Raw genomic sequence first — 19001 nt, 5'->3', positions numbered from 1 at the left:
ATTTTGGCCCATTCCTCCTGACAGAGCTGGTGTAACTGAGTCAGGTTTGTAGGCCTCATTCCTCCTGACAGAGCTGGTGTAACTGAGTCAGGTTTGTAGGCCTCATTCCTCCTGACAGAGCTGGTGTAACTGAGTCAGGTTTGTAGGCCTCATTCCTCCTGACAGAGCTGGTGTAACTGAGTCAGGTTTGTAGGCCTCATTCCTCCTGACAGAGCTGGTGTAACTGAGTCAGGTTTGTAGGCCTCATTCCTCCTGACAGAGCTGGTGTAACTGAGTCAGGTTTGTAGGCCTCTTTGCTCGCACATGCTTTTTCAGTTCTGCCCACAAATTTTGTATGGGATTGAGGTCAGGGCTTTGTGATGGCCACTCCAATACCTTGACTTTGTTGTCCTTAAGCTTATGCCACAACTTTGGAAGTATACTCGGGGTCATTGTCCATTTGGAAGACCCATTTGCGACCAAGCTTTAACTTCCTGACTGATGTCTTGAGATGTTGCTTCAATATATCCACATAATTTCCCTGCTTCATGATGCCATCTATTTTGTGAAGTGCACCAGTCCCTCCTGCAGCAAAGCACCCCCACACCATGATGCTGCCACCCTCGTGCTTCACGGTTGGGATGGTGTTCTTTGGCTTGCAAGCCTCCCCTTTTTCCTCCAAACATAATGATGGTCATTATGGCCAAACAGTTCTATTTTTGTTTTATCAGACCAGAGGACATTCGGACGAAAACGAAAAAGTTATATTACAGGTTGAAGAAACTTGCCAAACTAAGTATAGAATCAATTTTTAGGGTGTTGTTATCATAAATATTCCTTTGTGTGTAGAAAAGCCATGGAACGCAGGTTGCTATGATGTGAATTGCGCGTGACCATGACCTGGCTCTCTGCCAGTAACCTGACTCATTCAGCTCTTATACAGCCCCACAACACAGTAGAAGCCTCATTCAAGTTTCTAAAGACAGTTGACATCTAGTGGAAGTACAACTTCATCCATAGCCCACTGTGAATTCAATAGGGGCTGGGTTGAAAATCGACCAACCTCAGATTTCTCACTTCCCGTTTAGATTTCTTCTCTTCTTTTGCCTGCCATATGAGTTCTGTTATACTCACATACATCATTCAAACAGTTTTAGAAACTTCAGAGTGTTTTCTATCCAATACTAATAATAATATGCAGTTATTAGCAACTGGGACTGAGGAGCAGGCCGTTTACTCTGGGCACATCTGGGCACCTTTCATCCAAGCTACTCAATACTGCCCCTGCAGCCATAAGAAGTTGAGAACCAGCGACAAAATAACAAAGTGAAACCAAAACTAACGTACCGTTCCGTAGGCTACAAGAGCTGTACAAAAAAACAAGATCGAACAACATAGGTGGGGAAAAAGGCTACCTAAGTATGATTCCCAATCAGAGACAACGATAGACAGCTGCCTCTGATTGGGAATCACACTCGGCCAAACACAAAGAAATACAAAACATAGAAAGCTTACCCCACATCACACCCTGACCTCACCAAATAGAGAAATAAAATGTCTCTCTAAGGTCAGGGCGTGACAGTGATTGACTGTATGTTTTGTTCATGTGTCACTCTGTATTGTTGTTTTGTGTCTCACTGCTTTGCTTTATCTTGGCCAGGTCGCAGTTGTGAATGAGAACTTGTTCTCAACTGGCCTACCTGGTTAAATAAAGGTGAAATAAATTAAAAAAAATAGCCAGTTGAAATTTGTGATCTGTATATTTAATAATTTCATTGAGGATACCATCAACACCACAGGCCTTTTTGGAGGGTTTGTATTTTGTCCTGTAGTTCATTCAAGTTAATTGGAGAATCCAGTGGGTTCTGATAGTCTTTAATAGTTGATTGTTAGATTTGTATTTGATCATGTATATGTTTTTGCTGTTTGTTCTTTGTTATAGAGCCAAAAATATTAAAGTAGTGGTTTACCCATATATCTCCATATTGGATAGATAATTCTTTGTGTTCTTGTTTGTTTCGTGTTTTCCAATTTCCCCAGAAGTGGTTAGAGTCTATGGATTCTTCAATTACATTGAGCTGATTTCTGACATGCTGTTCCTTCTTTTTCCGTAGTGTATTTCTGTATTGTTTTAGTGATTCACCATAGTGAAGGCGTAGACTCAGGTTTTCTGAGTCTCTATGTTTTTGGATGGAAAGGTTTCTCAATTTCTTTCTTAGGTTTTTGCATTCTTCATCAAACCATTTGTCATTGTTGTTCATTTTCTTTGGTTAGTGTAAGAGTGGGGGTTGGGCCTGTTTGCCTGTTCATGGCCTGGGCGTATGTGTGACTTCCATGTTGAGGCCTTCTTTGTGGAGATGGGGTGCATGGGGTGGGCAGGAGGGGTACAGGTCTGATCTGAGGGGGCCTAAATGGGGTGTGGCCATGGTTGACTTGATGGGGTGTTGATCGGTTCTGTTGGGGGTGTGTATGTGGCTGGTGGGGGATGGGCTGGTGGGGGGGGGGGGGGGGGGGGGGGGAGTATCTCGCTGGTCTGGGCAGGGTGTCTATTGATCTCTTGCTCCTGTGTGTTGGGGCTGCGTTTGAGAGCGAAGGTGGGCTCTGCTGCCTTATAGAGGTGGACCTGGTCATAAAGGCTGTTCAAGTCCAGGGTGGAGTGGTGGGCTCTGCTGCCTTATAGAGGTGGACCTGGTCATAGAGGCTGTTCAAGTCCAGGGTAGAGTGGTGGGCTCTGCTGCCTTATAGAGGTGGACCTGGTCATAGAGGCTGTTCAAGTCCAGGGTAGAGTGGTGGGCTAGGTAAACATTTAGTTTGGAGACACAGTCACAGGAAATACTTGCATTTAAGCGCTGTATGGTAGCAGGCTGGAAGTCTTTTCGTGATAGCAGGGTGGATATAACTACATGTTTGTTGTGGAAAGTAGAATACGTTTTTTAAATCACTCCCTTGAGTGCTGTGGCCACCCTTTCCTGCTGTGTTCTCGGGTCTCTCTCTCTCTCTCTCTGTCTCTCTATGTCGCTCTCTCTCTCCTTCTCTCTGTCTCTCTCTCTGTCTCTCCCCCCCCCCCCCCTCTCTCTCTCTCTGACACACATATGTTTGTTTATTGGTGGATGTGTGGAAGCTGCAGTAGGTCTGTAAGAGACTGTGCCCTTGTCTTGGCCCTGTCCCTCGCTATGAGTGACAGATAGGATCAGCTCTGGTCCTTATCAGGGTTGTGGAATGGAATGGTCTGTGTGTTCTCAGCCCTCTGAATGGAATGGTCTGTGTGTTCCCAGCCCTCTGAATGGAATGGTCTCTGTGTTCTCAGCCCTCTGAATGGAATGGTCTGTGTGTTCTCAGCCCTCTGAATGGAATGGTCTCTGTGTTCTCAGCCCTCTGAATGGAATGGTCTGTGTGTTCTCAGCCCTCTGAATGGAATTGTCTGTGTGTTCTCAGCCCTCTGAATGGAATGGTCTGTGTGTTCTCAGCCCTCTGAATGGAATGGTCTGTGTGTTCTCAGCCCTCTGAATGGAATGGTCTGTGTGTTCCCAGCCCTCTGAATGGAATTATTTTTTTTATTTTTTTATTTCACCTTTATTTAACCAGGTAGGCTAGTTGAGAACAAGTTCTCATTTGCAACTGCGACCTGGCCAAGATAAAGCATAGCAGTATGAGCAGACAACACAGAGTTACACATGGAGTAAACAATTAACAAGTCAATAACACAGTAGAAAACAAAGGGGGAGTCTATATACAATGTGTGCAAAAGGCATGAGGTAGGCGAATAATTACAATTTTGCAGATTAACACTGGAGTGATAAATGATCAGATGGTCATGTACAGGTAGAGATATTGGTGTGCAAAAGAGCAGAAAAATAAATAAATAAAAACAGTATGGGATGAGGTAGGTGAAAATGGGTGGGCTATTTACCAATAGACTATGTACAGCTGCAGCGATCGGTTAGCTGCTCAGATAGCTGATGTTTGAAGTTGGTGAGGGAGATAAAAGTCTCCAACTTCAGCGATTTTTGCAATTCGTTCCAGTCACAGGCAGCAGAGTACTGGAACGAAAGGCGGCCAAATGAGGTGTTGGCTTTAGGGATGATCAGTGAGATACACCTGCTGGAGCGCGTGCTACGGGTGGGTGTTGCCATCGTGACCAGTGAGCTGAGATAAGGCGGAGCTTTACCTAGCATGGACTTGTAGATGACCTGGAGCCAGTGGGTCTGGCGACGAATATGTAGCGAGGGCCAGCCGACTAGAGCATACAAGTCGCAGTGGTGGGTGGTATAAGGTGCTTTAGTGACAAAACGGATGGCACTGTGATAGACTGCATCCAGTTTGCTGAGTAGAGTGTTGGAAGCCATTTTGTAGATGACATCGCCGAAGTCGAGGATCGGTAGGATAGTCAGTTTTACTAGGGTAAGCTTGGCGGCGTGAGTGAAGGAGGCTTTGTTGCGGAATAGAAAGCCGACTCTTGATTTGATTTTCGATTGGAGATGTTTGATATGAGTCTGGAAGGAGAGTTTGCAGTCTAGCCAGACACCTAGGTACTTATAGATGTCCACATATTCTAGGTCGGAACCATCCAGGGTGGTGATGCTAGGCGGGGATGCGGGTGCAGGCAGCGATCGGTTGAAAAGCATGCATTTGGTTTTACTAGCGTTTAAGAGCAGTCGGAGGCCACGGAAGGAGTGTTGTATGGCATTGAAGCTTGTTTGGAGGTTAGATAGCACAGTGTCCAATGACGGGCCGAAAGTATATAAAATGGTGTCGTCTGCGTAGAGGTGGATCAGGGAATCGCCCGCAGCAAGAGCAACATCATTGATGTATACAGAGAAAAGAGTCGGCCCGAGAATTGAACCCTGTGGCACCCCCATAGAGACTGCCAGAGGACCGGACAGCATGCCCTCCGATTTGACACACTGAACTCTGTCTGCAAAGTAATTGGTGAACCAGGCAAGGCAGTCATCCGAAAAACCGAGGCTACTGAGTCTGCCGATAAGAATATGGTGATTGACAGAGTCGAAAGCCTTGGCAAGGTCGATGAAGACGGCTGCACAGTACTGTCTTTTATCAATGGCGGTTATGATATCGTTTAGTACCTTGAGTGTGGCTGAGGTGCACCCGTGACCGGCTCGGAAACCAGATTGCACAGCGGAGAAGGTACAGTGGGATTCAAGATGGTCAGTGACCTGTTTGTTGACTTGGCTTTCGAAGACCTTAGATAGGCAGGGCAGGATGGATATAGGTCTGTAACAGTTTGGGTCCAGGGTGTCTCCCCCTTTGAAGAGGGGGATAACTGCGGCAGCTTTCCAATCCTTGGGGATCTCAGACGATATGAAAGAGAGGTTGAACAGGCTGGTAATAGGGGTTGCGACAATGGTGGCGGATAGTTTCAGAAATAGAGGGTCCAGATTGTCAAGCCCAGCTGATTTGTACGGGTCCAGGTTTTGCAGCTCTTTCAGAACATCTGCTATCTGGATTTGGGTAAAGGAGAACCTGGAGAGGCTTGGGCGAGGAGCAGCGGGGGGGGCGGGGCTGTAGGCCGAGGTTGAAGTAGCCAGGCGGAAGGCATGGCCAGCCGTTGAGAAATGCTCATTGAAGTTTTCGATAATCATGGATTTATCGGTGGTGACCGTGTTACCTAGCCTCAGTGCAGTGGGCAGCTGGGAGGAGGTGCTCTTGTTCTCCATTGACTTCACAGTGTCCCAGAACTTTTTGGAGTTGGAGCTACAGGATGCAAACTTCTGCCTGAAGAAGCTGGCCTTAGCTTTCCTGACTGACTGCGTGTATTGGTTCCGGACTTCCCTGAACAGTTGCATATCACGGGGACTATTCGATGCTATTGCAGTCCGCCACAGGATGTTTTTGTGCTGGTCGAGGGCAGTCAGGTCTGGGGTGAACCAAGGGCTGTATCTGTTCTTAGTTCTGCATTTTTTGAACGGAGCATGCTTATCTAAAATGGTGAGGAAGTTACTTTTAAAGAATGACCAGGCATCCTCAACTGACGGGATGAGGTCAATGTCCTTCCAGGATACCTGGGCCAGGTCGATTAGGAAGGCCTGCTCACAGAAGTGTTTTAGGGAGCGTTTGACAGTGATGAGGGGTGGTCGTTTGACTGCGGCTCCGTAGCGGATACAGGCAATGAGGCAGTGATCGCTGAGATCCTGGTTGAAGACAGCGGAGGTGTATTTGGAGGGCCAGTTGGTCAGGATGACGTCTATGAGGGTGCCCTTGTTTGCAGAGTTAGGGTTGTACCTGGTGGGTTCCTTGATGATTTGTGTGAGATTGAGGGCATCTAGCTTAGATTGTAGGACTGCCGGGGTGTTAAGCATATCCCAGTTTAGGTCACCTAACAGAACAAACTCTGAAGCTAGATGGGGGGCGATCAATTCACAAATGGTGTCCAGGGCACAGCTGGGAGCTGAGGGAGGTCGGTAGCAGGCGGCAACAGTGAGAGACTTATTTCTGGAGAGAGTAATTTTCAAAATTAGTAGTTCGAACTGTTTGGGTATGGACCTGGAAAGTATGACATTACTTTGCAGGCTATCTCTGCAGTAGACTGCAACTCCCCCCCCTTTGGCAGTTCTATCTTGACGGAAGATGTTATAGTTGGGTATGGAAATCTCTGAATTTTTGGTGGCCTTCCTGAGCCAGGATTCAGACACAGCAAGGACATCAGGGTTAGCAGAGTGTGCTAGAGCAGTGAGTAAAACAAACTTAGGGAGGAGGCTTCTGATGTTGACATGCATGAAACCAAGGCTTTTTCGATCACAGAAGTCAACAAATGAGGGTGCCTGGGGACATGCAGGGCCTGGGTTTACCTCCACATCACCCGCGGAACAGAGAAGGAGTAGTATGAGAGTGCGGCTAAAGGCTATCAAAACTGGTCGCCTAGAGCGTTGGGGACAGAGAATAAGAGGAGCAGGTTTCTGGGCATGGTAGAATATATTCAGGGCATAATGCGCAGACAGGGGTATGGTGGGGTGCGGGTACAGCGGAGGTAAGCCCAGGCACTGGGTGATGATGAGAGAGGTTGTATCTCTGGACATGCTGGTTGTAATGGGTGAGGTCACCGCATGTGTGGGAGGTGGGACAAAGGAGTTATCAGGGGTATGAAGAGTGGAACTAGGGGCTCCATTGTGAACTAAAACAATGATAACTAACCTGAACAACAGTATACAAGGCATATTGACACTTGAGAGAGACATACAGCGAGGCATACAGTAATCACAGGTGTTGAGTTGGGAAAGCTAGCTAGACAGTAGGTGAGACAACAGCTAATCAGCTAGCACAACAACAGCAGGTAAAATGGCGTTGACTAGGCAACGGGGCCAACAGATAAAACAAACAAGCAGAATGGAGTACCGTGATTAATGGACAGTCCAGCGTGCATCAGCTATGTAGCCAAGAGATCAGTGTCCAGGGGGCAGCGGTGGATGGGGCAGGGAAGCTGGACTGGCGAGTGTTATCCAGGTTAAAAAAACTAACAATGACTAGATAGCTTGTAGCTAGTTAGCTGGTTAGCTTCTGGGGGTTCTTGAGTATGTACTAAAAATTAAAAATAATAGGAATGGTCTGTGTGTTCTCAGCCTCTCTGAATGGAATGGTCTGTGTGTTCTCAGCCCTCTGAATGGAATGGTCTGTGTGTTCTCAGCCCTCTGAATGGAATGGTCTGTGTGTTCTCAGCCCTCTGAATGGAATGGTCTGTGTGTTCTCAGCCCTCTGAATGGAATGGTCTGTGTGTTCTCAGCCCTCTGAATGGAATGGTCTGTGTGTTCTCAGCCCTCTGAATGGAATGGTCTGTGTGTTCTCAGCCCTCTGAATGGAATGGTCTGTGTGTTCTCAGCCCTCTGAATGGAATGGTCTGTGTGTTCTCAGCCCTCTGAATGGAATGGTCTGTGTGTTCTCAGCCCTCTGAATTGAATGGTCTGTGTGTTCTCAGCCCTCTGAATGGAATGGTCTGTGTGTTCTCAGCCCTCTGAATTGAATGGTCTGTGTGTTGTCAGCCCTCTGAATGGAATGGTCTGTGTGTTGTCAGCCCTCTGAATGGGATGGTCTGTGTGTTGTCAGCCCTCTGAATGGAATGGTCTGTGTGAAGTAGTGAGGAGATGTCATTATGATGTCACGTCATGGTGAACAGTGCCAGGGTAAGAGGGCACACACACATACAGAGAACACACACACACACACACACACTGGGTGGCAGGTAGCCTAGCGGTTAGAGCGTTACTTGTTCAAATCCCCGATCCGACAAGGTAAAATATCTGCCGATGTGCCCTTGAGGACGGCATTTATCCCTAAAAACACATTTCCAATTCACACCTGCGTATAATACACACTTGCACATGTGTGAAATAGGCCAAATATAAGCACCCTCCAAATGATGATTATTATTATTACACACACACACACACACACACACACAATAAACACAGACACACATGTCATGGATATATACTCTTAATTAAACATAAACTTCAATTCAACATTAAGCCACTACACAAACACAAGTCAGATAAACAACACACTGAGACATTATTCATCTGAAAGTCAGACGTACTCTAATACTCCTCAGAGTGAATTACTCATTCACAGAGGGCTACTGCGAGTGTCGTGTGTGTGTGTGTGTGTGTGTGTGTGTTTGTGTGTGTGTGTGTGTGTGTGTGTGTGTGTGTGTGTGTGTGTGTGTGTGTGTGTGTGTGTGTGTGTGTGTGTTATTGCTCTTGGAGAGTGGGCCGTTGTGGGTTGTTGCCCTGATTTGGAGATTCTGTAAGTAATTTTGTGTGTTTTTTGGAGGTGAGATCATTCTTCACTGCTTACACTGAGCATGAGGAAACACTGAGAGGAGTGGGAGCTCAGGCCAGGTCTGGAGGTACAGGGAAACAGAGACCTGTGTTTAGGCACGCACACACCATACACACACACACCATACACCATACAGAACAGGAAGAGTGAGAGAGGGAGGAATGGAGTGGAGAGAGAGATGGATGAGGAGAGCGAGAGAGGGAATGAGAAAGAGAAAAGGAGGGAGGTAGAGAGATGGATGATGGGAGGAAAATAACAGGGGGAGTGAGAGAGAGAAGAGGGGGAGCAAGAAAGAGAGGTCCAAATAGAGCCATATGTAGGGAGGGTAACATGATAAAACCAGGAGCTTGATGAAAGGAGAAAGTCAAACATTTTTCGTCAGATTTGTTCTACCATGTCAGGGCTTTCTCAACCCTCTACTCCCTCTCTTACCTCTGAAGTTCATTCTGAACTCTGATACACTCTGATACACTGTACAACAACTCAATTCTCTCAACTTTCTTCCAACCCTGTCAATTATATGTTATCCTTCCTCGTATCATCAATTATATGTTATCCTACCTCGTATCATCAATTATATGTTATCCTTCCACTTATCATCAATTATATGTTATCCTTCCTCGTATCATCAATTATATGTTATCCTTCCTCGTATCATCAATTATATGTTATCCTTCCTCGTATCATCCATGCACCATTTTGCACCACCCTATCCTCACGTCGCCCACTCATAGAGAAGTACCCTGCAGGCACAGATCTAGGATCATCTTATCTTATCCTATTCCCATTTGCTGCAATAACACAAAACTGACCATAGATCAGTGTCTGAGGCCACCCTACTCCTCTAGCACTTCAACCTTCCATCTTAGACTTTCTACCCTGTACTGTCAGTCTACCCTTTCCCCTCATACGTTTTAGAATAATACACATGCCTAGCTTTCGGATCAAAACATGTTGATGTAAATAGAGATTTGTCACGTGACTGTGAATCTCAAGTTACAACGTAGCTTAACCCAGGCTATCGGCCAATCCAGTCGTGCTCTGAAATGAAACGCTATCCAGGCGGAGCTGAGTGGTTCTGGGATTTGAGCGGCTCCAGGTCCAATTAGGAGGGTCTGCAGCATCTGGACCCAGTTAAGTCGAGTCAGAACTTACACTGAACGCCAGACCTGCACAACTGTAGTCTAGAGTCACAATTTACACTGAACGCCATACCAGACCTACACAACTGACCTACACTACTATAGTCTAGAGTCACAACTCACACTGAACGCCTGACCTACACTACTATAGTCTAGAGTCGCAACTTACACTGAACGCCTGACCTACACTACTATAGTCTAGAGTCACAACTCACACTGAACGCCAGACCTACACTACTATAGTCTAGAGTCACAACTCACACTGAACACCAGACCTACACTACTACAGTCTAGTCACAACTTACACTGAACGCCAGACCTACACTACTATAGTCTAGAGTCACAACTCACACTGAACGCCATACCAGACCTACACAACTGACCTACACAACTATAGTCTAGAGTCACAACTTACACTGATTGCCCAACCTACACTACTATAGTCTAGAGTCACAACTTATACTGAAAGCCAAATACACACTACTATAGTCTAGAGTCACAACTTACACTGATTGCCCGACCTACACTACTATAGTCTAGAGTCACAACTTACACTGAATGCCAGACCTACACTACTATAGTCTAGTGTCACACCTTACACTGAACGCCAGACCTACACTACTATAGTCTAGTGTCACACCTTACACTGAACGCCAGGATTACACTACTATAGTCTAGAGTCACAACTTACACTGAATGCCAGACCTACACTACTATAGTCTAGAGTCACAACTTACACTGAACGCCAGACCTACACTACTATAGTCTAGAGTCACAACTTACACTATATGCCAGACCTACACTACTACAGTCTAGTCACAACTTACACTGAACGCCAGGATTACACTACTATCGTCTAGTCACAACTTACACGGAATGCCAGACCTACACTACTATCGTCTAGAGTCACAACTTATACTGAATGCCAAATACACACTACTATAGTCTAGAGTCACAACTTACACTGATTGCCCGACCTACACTACTATAGTCTAGTCACAACTTACACTGAACGCCAGGATTACACGGCCTACAGGGAGGAGGTGAGGGCCCTCGGAGTGTGGTGTCAGGAAAATAACCTCACACTCAACGTCAACAAAACTAAGGAGATGATTGTGGACTTCAGGAAACAGCAGAGGGAACACCCCCCTATCCACATCGATGGAACAGTAGTGGAGAGGGTAGCAAGTTTTAAGTTCCTCGGCATACACATCACAGACAAACTGAATTGGTCCACTCACACAGACAGCATTGTGAAGAAGGCGCAGCAGCGCCTCTTCAACCTCAGGAGGCTGAAGAAATTCGGCTTGTCACCAAAAGCACTCACAAACTTCTACAGATGCACAATCGAGAGCATCCTGGCGGGCTGTATCACCGCCTGGTACGGCAACTGCTCCGCCCTCAACCGTAAGGCTCTCCAGAGGGTAGTGAGGTCTGCACAACGCATCACCGGGGGCAAACTACCTGCCCTCCAGGACACCTACACCACCCGATGTCACAGGAAGGCCATAAAGATCATCAAGGACATCAACCACCCGAGCCACTGCCTGTTCACCCCGCTATCATCCAGAAGGCGAGGTCAGTACAGGTGCATCAAAGCTGGGACCGAGAGACTGAAAAACAGTTTCTATCTCAAGGCCATCAGACTGTTAAACAGCCACCACTAACATTGAGTGGCTGCTGCCAACACACTGACACTGACTCAACTCCAGCCACTTTAATAATGGGAATTGATGGGAAATGATGTAAATATATCACTAGCCACTTTAAACAATGCTACCTTATATAATGTTACTTACCCTACATTATTAATCTCATATGCATACGTATATACTGTACTCTATATCATCGACTGTATCCTTATGTAATACATGTATCACTAGCCACTTTAACTATGCCACTTTGTTTGCATACTCATCTCATATGTATATACTGTACTCGATACCATCTACTGTATCTTGCCTATGCTGCTCTGTACCATCACTCATTCATATATCCTTATGTACATATTCTTTATCCCCTTACACTGTGTACAAGACAGTAGTTTTGGAATTGTTAGTTAGATTACTTGTTATTACTGCATTGTCGGAACTAGAAGCACAAGCATTTCGCTACACTCGCATTAACATCTGCTAACCATGTGTATGTGACCATTAACATCTATTAACCATGTGTATGTGACCATTAACATCTGCTAACCATGTGTATGTGACCATTAACATCTATTAACCATGTGTATGTGACCATTAACATCTATTAACCATGTGTATGTGACCATTAACATCTGCTAACCATGTGTATGTGACAAATAAAATTTGATTTTGATTTGATTTACTATCGTCTAGTCACAACTTACACGGAATGCCAGACCTACACTACTATAGTCTAGAGTCATAATTTACACTGAACGCCAGACCTACACTACTATAGTCTAGAGTCACAACTCACACTGAACACCAGACCTACACTACTATAGTCTAGAGTCATAATTTACACTGAACGCCAGACCTACACTACTACAGTCTAGTCACAACTTACACTGAACGCCTGACCTACACTACTATAGTCTAGTCACAACTTACACTGAACGCCAGACCTACACTACTATAGTCTAGTCACAACTTACACTGAACACCAGACCTACACTACTATAGTCTAGTCACAACTTACACTGAACGCCAGACCTACACTACTATAGTCTAGTCACAACTTACACTGAACACCAGACCTACACTACTATAGTCTAGTCACAACTTACACTGAACACCAGACCTACACTACTATAGTCTAGTCACAACTTACACTGAACGCCAGACCTACACTACTATAGTCTAGTCACAACTTACACTGAACACCAGACCTACACTACTATAGTCTAGTCACAACTTACACTGAACACCAGACCTACACTACTATAGTCTAGTCACAACTTACACTGAAAACCAGACCTACACTACTATAGTCTAGTCACAACTTACACTGAACGCCAGACCTACACTACTATAGTCTAGTCACAACTTACACTGAACGCCAGACCTACACTACTATAGTCTAGTCACAACTTACACTGAACACCAGACCTACACTACTATAGTCTAGTCACAACTTACACTGAACGCCAGACCTACACTACTATAGTCTAGTCACAACTTACACTGACACCAGACCTACACTACTATAGTCTAGTCACAACTTACACTGAACGCCAGACCTACACTACTATAGTCTAGTCACAACTTACACTGAACGCCAGACCTACACTACTATAGTCTAGTCACAACGTACACTGAACACCAGACCTACACTACTATAGTCTAGTCACAACTTACACTGAATGCCAGACCTACACTACTATAGTCTAGTCACAACTTACACTGAATGCTGATAATGGGCCTCTGTACACCTATGTAGATATTCCATAGAAAATCTGTTGTCTCCAGCAACAACAGTAATTTACAACATGAACAATGTCTACACTGTATTTCTGATTCATTTGATGTTATTTTAATGGGCAACGTTTTTTGCTTTTCTTTCAAAAACAAGGACATTTCTAAGTGCCCCCAAACTTTTGAACAGTTGTGTACATGAAGATGAATGCATACACACTTCTTAAAGCATTGTTGGTTATGGGCTTGTAAGTAAGCATTTCACTGTTAGGTCTACACTTGTTGTATTCCACGCATGTGACAATTAAATTAGATTTGTTTTTTTTACACACACATACACACAGCAGTGAGCCCCAGCACAGTCAGAGAGAGAAAGAACAGAACATTTTGAGTTACACAAAATGTCGACCACTTTGAAGATGCCATTTTTTAAAATTGTGAAACAAACAAGAAATAAGAAAAAAAATAGAAAACTAGAGCGTGCATAACTATTCAACCCCCCCCAAAGGCAATACTTTATAGAGCCACCTTTTGAAGCATTTACAGCTGCAAGTCTCTTGGGGTATGTCTCTATAAGCTTGGCACATCTAGCCACTGGGACTTTTGCCAATTCTTCAAGGCAAAACTGCACCCGCTCCTTCAAGTTGGATGGGTTCCGCCTGTGGACAGCAATCTTTAAGTCATACCACAGATTCTCAATTGGATTGAGGTCTGGGCTTTGACTAGGCCATTCAAAGACATTCAAATGTTTCCCCTTAATCCACTCAAGTGTTGCTTCAGCAGTATGCTCAGGGTCATTGTCCTGATGGGAGGTGAAAGAGGTTTACCAGTCCATGCAGATGAAAAACATCCCCACAGCATGATGCTGCCACCACCATGCTTCACTGTGGGGATGGTGTTCTCAGGGTGATGAGAGGTGTTGGGTTTGCACCAGACATAGCGTTTTCCTTGATGGCCAAAAAGCTCAATTTTAGTCTCATCTGACCAGAGTACCTTCTTCCATATGTTTGGGGAGTCTCCCACATGCCTTTTGGCGAATACCAAACGTGTTTGCTTATTTTTTCTTTAAGCAATGGCTTTTTTTCTGGACACTCTTCTGTAAAGCCCAGCTCTGTGGAGTGTACGGCTTAAAGTGGTCCTATGGACAGATACTCCAATCTCCACTGTGGCGCTTTGCAGCTCCTTCAGGGTTATCTTTGGTTTATTTGTTGCCTCTCTGATTGATGCCCTCCTTGCCTGGTCCGTGAGTTTTGGTGGCGGCCCTCTCTTGGCAGGTTTACTGTGGTGCTATATTCTTTCCATTTTTTTTAAATGGATTTAATGGTGCTCTGTGGGATGTACAAAGTTTTGGATATTTTTTTATAACCAAACCCTGATCTGTACTTCTCCACAACTTTGTCCCTTACCTGTTTGGAGAGCTCATTTGTCTTCATGGTGCCACTTGCTTGGTAGTGCCCCTTGCTTAGTGGTGTTGCAGACTCTGGGGCCTTTCAGAACAGATGTATATATACTGAGATCATGTGACACTGAGATTGCACACAGGTGGACTTTATTTAACTAATTATGTGACTTCTGGAGGTAATTGGTGGCACCAGATCTTATTTAGGGGCTTCATAGTAGATGGGCTGAATAGATATGCACGCACCACTTTTCCGTTTTTTTTTTCTAATTATTTGAAATAAGTAATTTTTTTTCGTTTCACCTCAGCACTTTGGACTATTTTGTCTATGTCCATTATAAAAATCTATTTGAATTACAGGTTGTGTATCGCCTGTCGTCGGAAGGAGTGGACCAAAGCGTAGCGTGAAAGTGTTCATGATTTCTTTTATTATCAAAAATCACTCGAACAAAGTAACAAAACGAAAGTGAACAGTTCTGTCAGGTAACAGAGACTAAACAGAAAATAACCACCCACAAACACAGGTGAGAAAAAAGGCTGCCTAAGTATGATTCCCAATCAGAGACAACGATAGACAGCTGCCTCTGATTGGGATCCCTACTCGGCTAAAACAAAGAAATAGACAACATAGAATGCCCACCCCAAATCACACCCTGACCTCACTAAATAGAGAAATAAAACGTCTCTCTAAGGTCAGGGTGTGACAGTACCCCCCCCCCCAAAGGTGCGGACTCCCGGCCGCAAACCTGAACCTACAGGGGAGGGTCCGGGTGGGCGTGACAGGGCGTGACAGGTTGTAATGCAACAATATAGGAAAAATGCCAAGGGGGATGAATATTTTTGCAATCATATTTTTTGCAACATGCAAAGTTTTTAGTCTGTAGTGGTGAGTATTTTGAGTCCTGCAGGGTGGATGTGCACAGCTTTATTTTCAGATAATTTCTTATCTTTACGTGGTTCCAAATGTGTAAGACTGTATGTTCCCAGTTGTAACATTTTAACAGGGTACTATAGTGCACTTGTGTCATAGTGTGCAAGCGTACATTAGCAGGTGTGTGTGTGTGTGTGTGTGTGTGTGTGTGTGTGTGTGTGTGTGTGTGTGTGTGTGTGTGTGTGTGTGTGTGTGTGTGTGTGTGTGTGTGTGTGTGATTTGTTCAGTGTTTTGTCACAGTGAGGATGTGACACAGCTGCTGAGGTCAGTAGGAGACACCGCATGAGGGGGTCGTTGTCATGGCGCCCACATGAATAATAGTGTGCTCAGTGAAGACTGATGAGACTTTGGGGGGGTTTAGGAGAACATCACACTCAACATTGATGCGTACAGTACCCCACACACACCTGCAGACACAGGAAATTACATGCATTCAATGGTCACGCAAACCCATTTTTATTCTGTACTTTATTTATTTATATTGCTTATTTGATATGATCAATGATCAACATTGATATAACTGAGACGTTGTAGTGCTGTAGTTAGCTCCCCATTTTCATTCATACTCAATGAGTACCTACTAGCCACATACAATAGGCTGTAAGTAGTCTATATGTATAGACAGTACAAACAGATAGATTTACAGCCTAAACACTGCCAACATTCACACAGCAAAAACAGTCCACTTTCCCACTATTTTCCCCAACTTCTCACTCCCTCTCTATCACTCTAATAACTTAATTCATAGCAATCTACATGACAATCTTTGTCTGGGTCTATAATGGGGTTTGGTGGTTGGGGGGGGGGGGGGGGGGGGGGGGCTGAAGCTAGGAATGGTGACAGGACAGCCTAGCTGAAGGGGAGTGTTGCATGCTGGGACAGCAGCCTGCTGAGAGAGAGGCATTCTGGGAGGTGGTCTGCTGCAGGCAAGGCCTCTGGGGGCTGCAGTATGGTTAATGGGCCTTTCATGGCTGGGCTACAAAGCCTTTTGTCCAGGCCTAATTCAGCCAGACCAGCACAGAGCTGAGAGGGGGAGGGGGAAGAGGCGGTATGGAGGGGTTGGTTGAGAGTTTGGGACCCTCTCGCTCTGCTCCTAGTGGTCACTCCTCCAGTGACCACTAGGAGCAGAGCGAGAGGGTCCCAAACTCTCAACCAACCCCTCCATACCGCCTCTTCCCCCTCCCCCTCTCAGCTCTGTGCTGGTCCAGAGCAGTCCAGAGTTTGACAACCACATAGAAACAGCCCCCCAAGCAGTAGCAACAGCAACACCAGAACACTGGCCAAGCACTGGCAAACCACACCCACACCAAAGCTTTGGGAAAACACCCTCAAATACTGAAGATGACTCTCCAAAAAATGTGTGTGTGTGTGTGTGTGTCTGTGTACACAGGACAGGGAGAGAGTATCCTTACTTTATGAGGGAGCATGTCTGATTATGGACACTGTTTATTTTTAGTCAATCTGACGAATGAACATGATTATTTCACCAACATGTCAATAATATCATCAGTCCCATGCATACCAATAACATGTGGATATGAACTAGCAGGAGGGGGGTGCATAAAGAACAGACAGGACCAACTGCACACTGGCAATAACACACACACACATAACAACCCAGCTACCCCAAGCACCACACACACTTCATACACTTTCACCTTGAACAAGAACAGCAGCTGTCACAAACCTGAAAGGCTTTGTATGCAAATAACACCCCACTGTGTTGCAATAACAGCTCAGGTGCATGGTGGGATCTCCTCCATTCAGCTCCCGGACAACCCCCCACCAACTGGACCCTGTCAAACCCCTGTAATCTTAGTCGCGATAGTCCTTTATTAATTAAGTGGACAGTTTGGCGCCCTCATTTCAAATGGCGCTGATTGAAGTGAAGTAGAATTTGCGAGGCATGTGCATGGGTTATTTTCTGTGATCACTGAGAGAGAGAGAGTATTGCGATGCCTCTTACTGCCTCCATCTCCTGACAGCTGCGCTAGAGAGAGATAGAGGCATGCGGGCTTCAATGGACGGGCTCAATAAAAACTGGAGGAACACACCAGTCTAGGCAATGAGGGGGAGGGGCATTTTTTGCTCCCCCCACCATGTAGAACTTTTGGGACTTTTTTGTTTGTCTTATACTGTTCCTATAAAACTATTTTATGACCAGGTACATACATTCATTATAACAACACATTTCATCATTACGCACTGCGGTGAGAACAACTGGGCCTGACAATAGAGTGTGTTTCTTGGGGGAAACTAGAGAGCTTTACCAAACTTTGTGATTTGGGAGCGAGCCCCTATTGTTCAGATCCCTCCCCCTTCTTGGGAAGTGGGTGGACCCGAAAAGGCGTCGCAAAGGGGAGAATTGTTTGAGAGCTCAGTCATCCAAAAACGGCCATTCAATGTGAGAACTTGGGGAGCCTAAGAAAATGTCGGTGGCATCGCAGTAAATTACTAAAGCAGTAAAGAAAAAGGAAAAGTGTTTTTTCCCCCCGGATTTTACTGAAGTAAAAAGCTGAGAAAGAGATAGATTGTTGTCCGAGGAGTAAATACCAACTATAGCACGTTTTGGTAAGTTTTTCTTTGCTAATGATCCCTGTCTTGCGGTAGGTACTACGCGAAGTAATGACACATGCGTTACAAGTTAACAATATGCTTTTATTTATGTGTAATAACGGATTCACTCAGGGAATCATATTTTAGACACGGATGTGTGATAACATAAACCTTGTATGTTCAGTGTTTTTCATGTTGTAATCGGGATGCGGATACCTCGCTAACTTTGTGTGTAACAATTGTTTTGTTTCCACGTTCTATTTGATTCAACAACCGTTCAGGGCAAATCAATAGAAGCAAAGACTGCTCGCTTAATATTGGGAATATGGAACGAAATGGTCATAAAAAGTACTAATTTGAAAATGTGATTTTAGGGTGGTTGTAGAAGATAGTTTTGGGACGCATTGAGTGATGGTAGTAGCTTTTGACCATTTCTGCCTTCAGCTTTCAGAATTGCGTCTTTTTTTGCCAAATTCGTTTCTCAAACGTTAGATCTTTGTGTCTGAATGCATTTTGTATTATTCTCATGATTAAAATGTATATTATTTTTTGGTAAAAACATTGTCATTTTAAGACCAACAGTGTGTAGATTTTTGCAGGCCTCAGTCCGTAGTCGTTCCTATAGAGGAGAGTAACAGAAAACAGACATGGCAAAGCGCTGCCAAATTCCCTCCCCAAATCGTTGGTTTCATGCCTACATCTTATTTATTAGCCTGCCTCAATGTCAACAGAAACAGATTGGATTTTATCTCATGACGCACAGCTTTGACACCACTAATTGTGTGCTTTTAAAAAGAACCCACTCCCCTCATCACTAA

General features: G+C 45.0%; 1 protein-coding gene across 1 annotated transcript in view; it reads left to right on the top strand.

Moving 5' to 3' along the window:
- Positions 1-17996: 17996 nt before the first annotated feature.
- LOC110489675 (brother of CDO) overlaps positions 17997-19001 on the top strand; it is a 49975-nt gene continuing 48970 nt past the window's right edge. The window contains exon 1 of the mRNA XM_021562436.2: positions 17997-18198. The gene's annotated coding sequence lies outside the window, so the exon portion shown is untranslated. The remainder of the gene's footprint in view (positions 18199-19001) is intronic.

Source organism: Oncorhynchus mykiss, chromosome 15 (assembly GCF_013265735.2).
Source record: "Oncorhynchus mykiss isolate Arlee chromosome 15, USDA_OmykA_1.1, whole genome shotgun sequence".
NCBI lineage: Eukaryota > Metazoa > Chordata > Actinopteri > Salmoniformes > Salmonidae > Oncorhynchus > Oncorhynchus mykiss.
The sequence above is the reverse complement of the archived record's forward strand: the minus strand, read 5'-3'. Positions and strand labels throughout refer to the sequence as shown.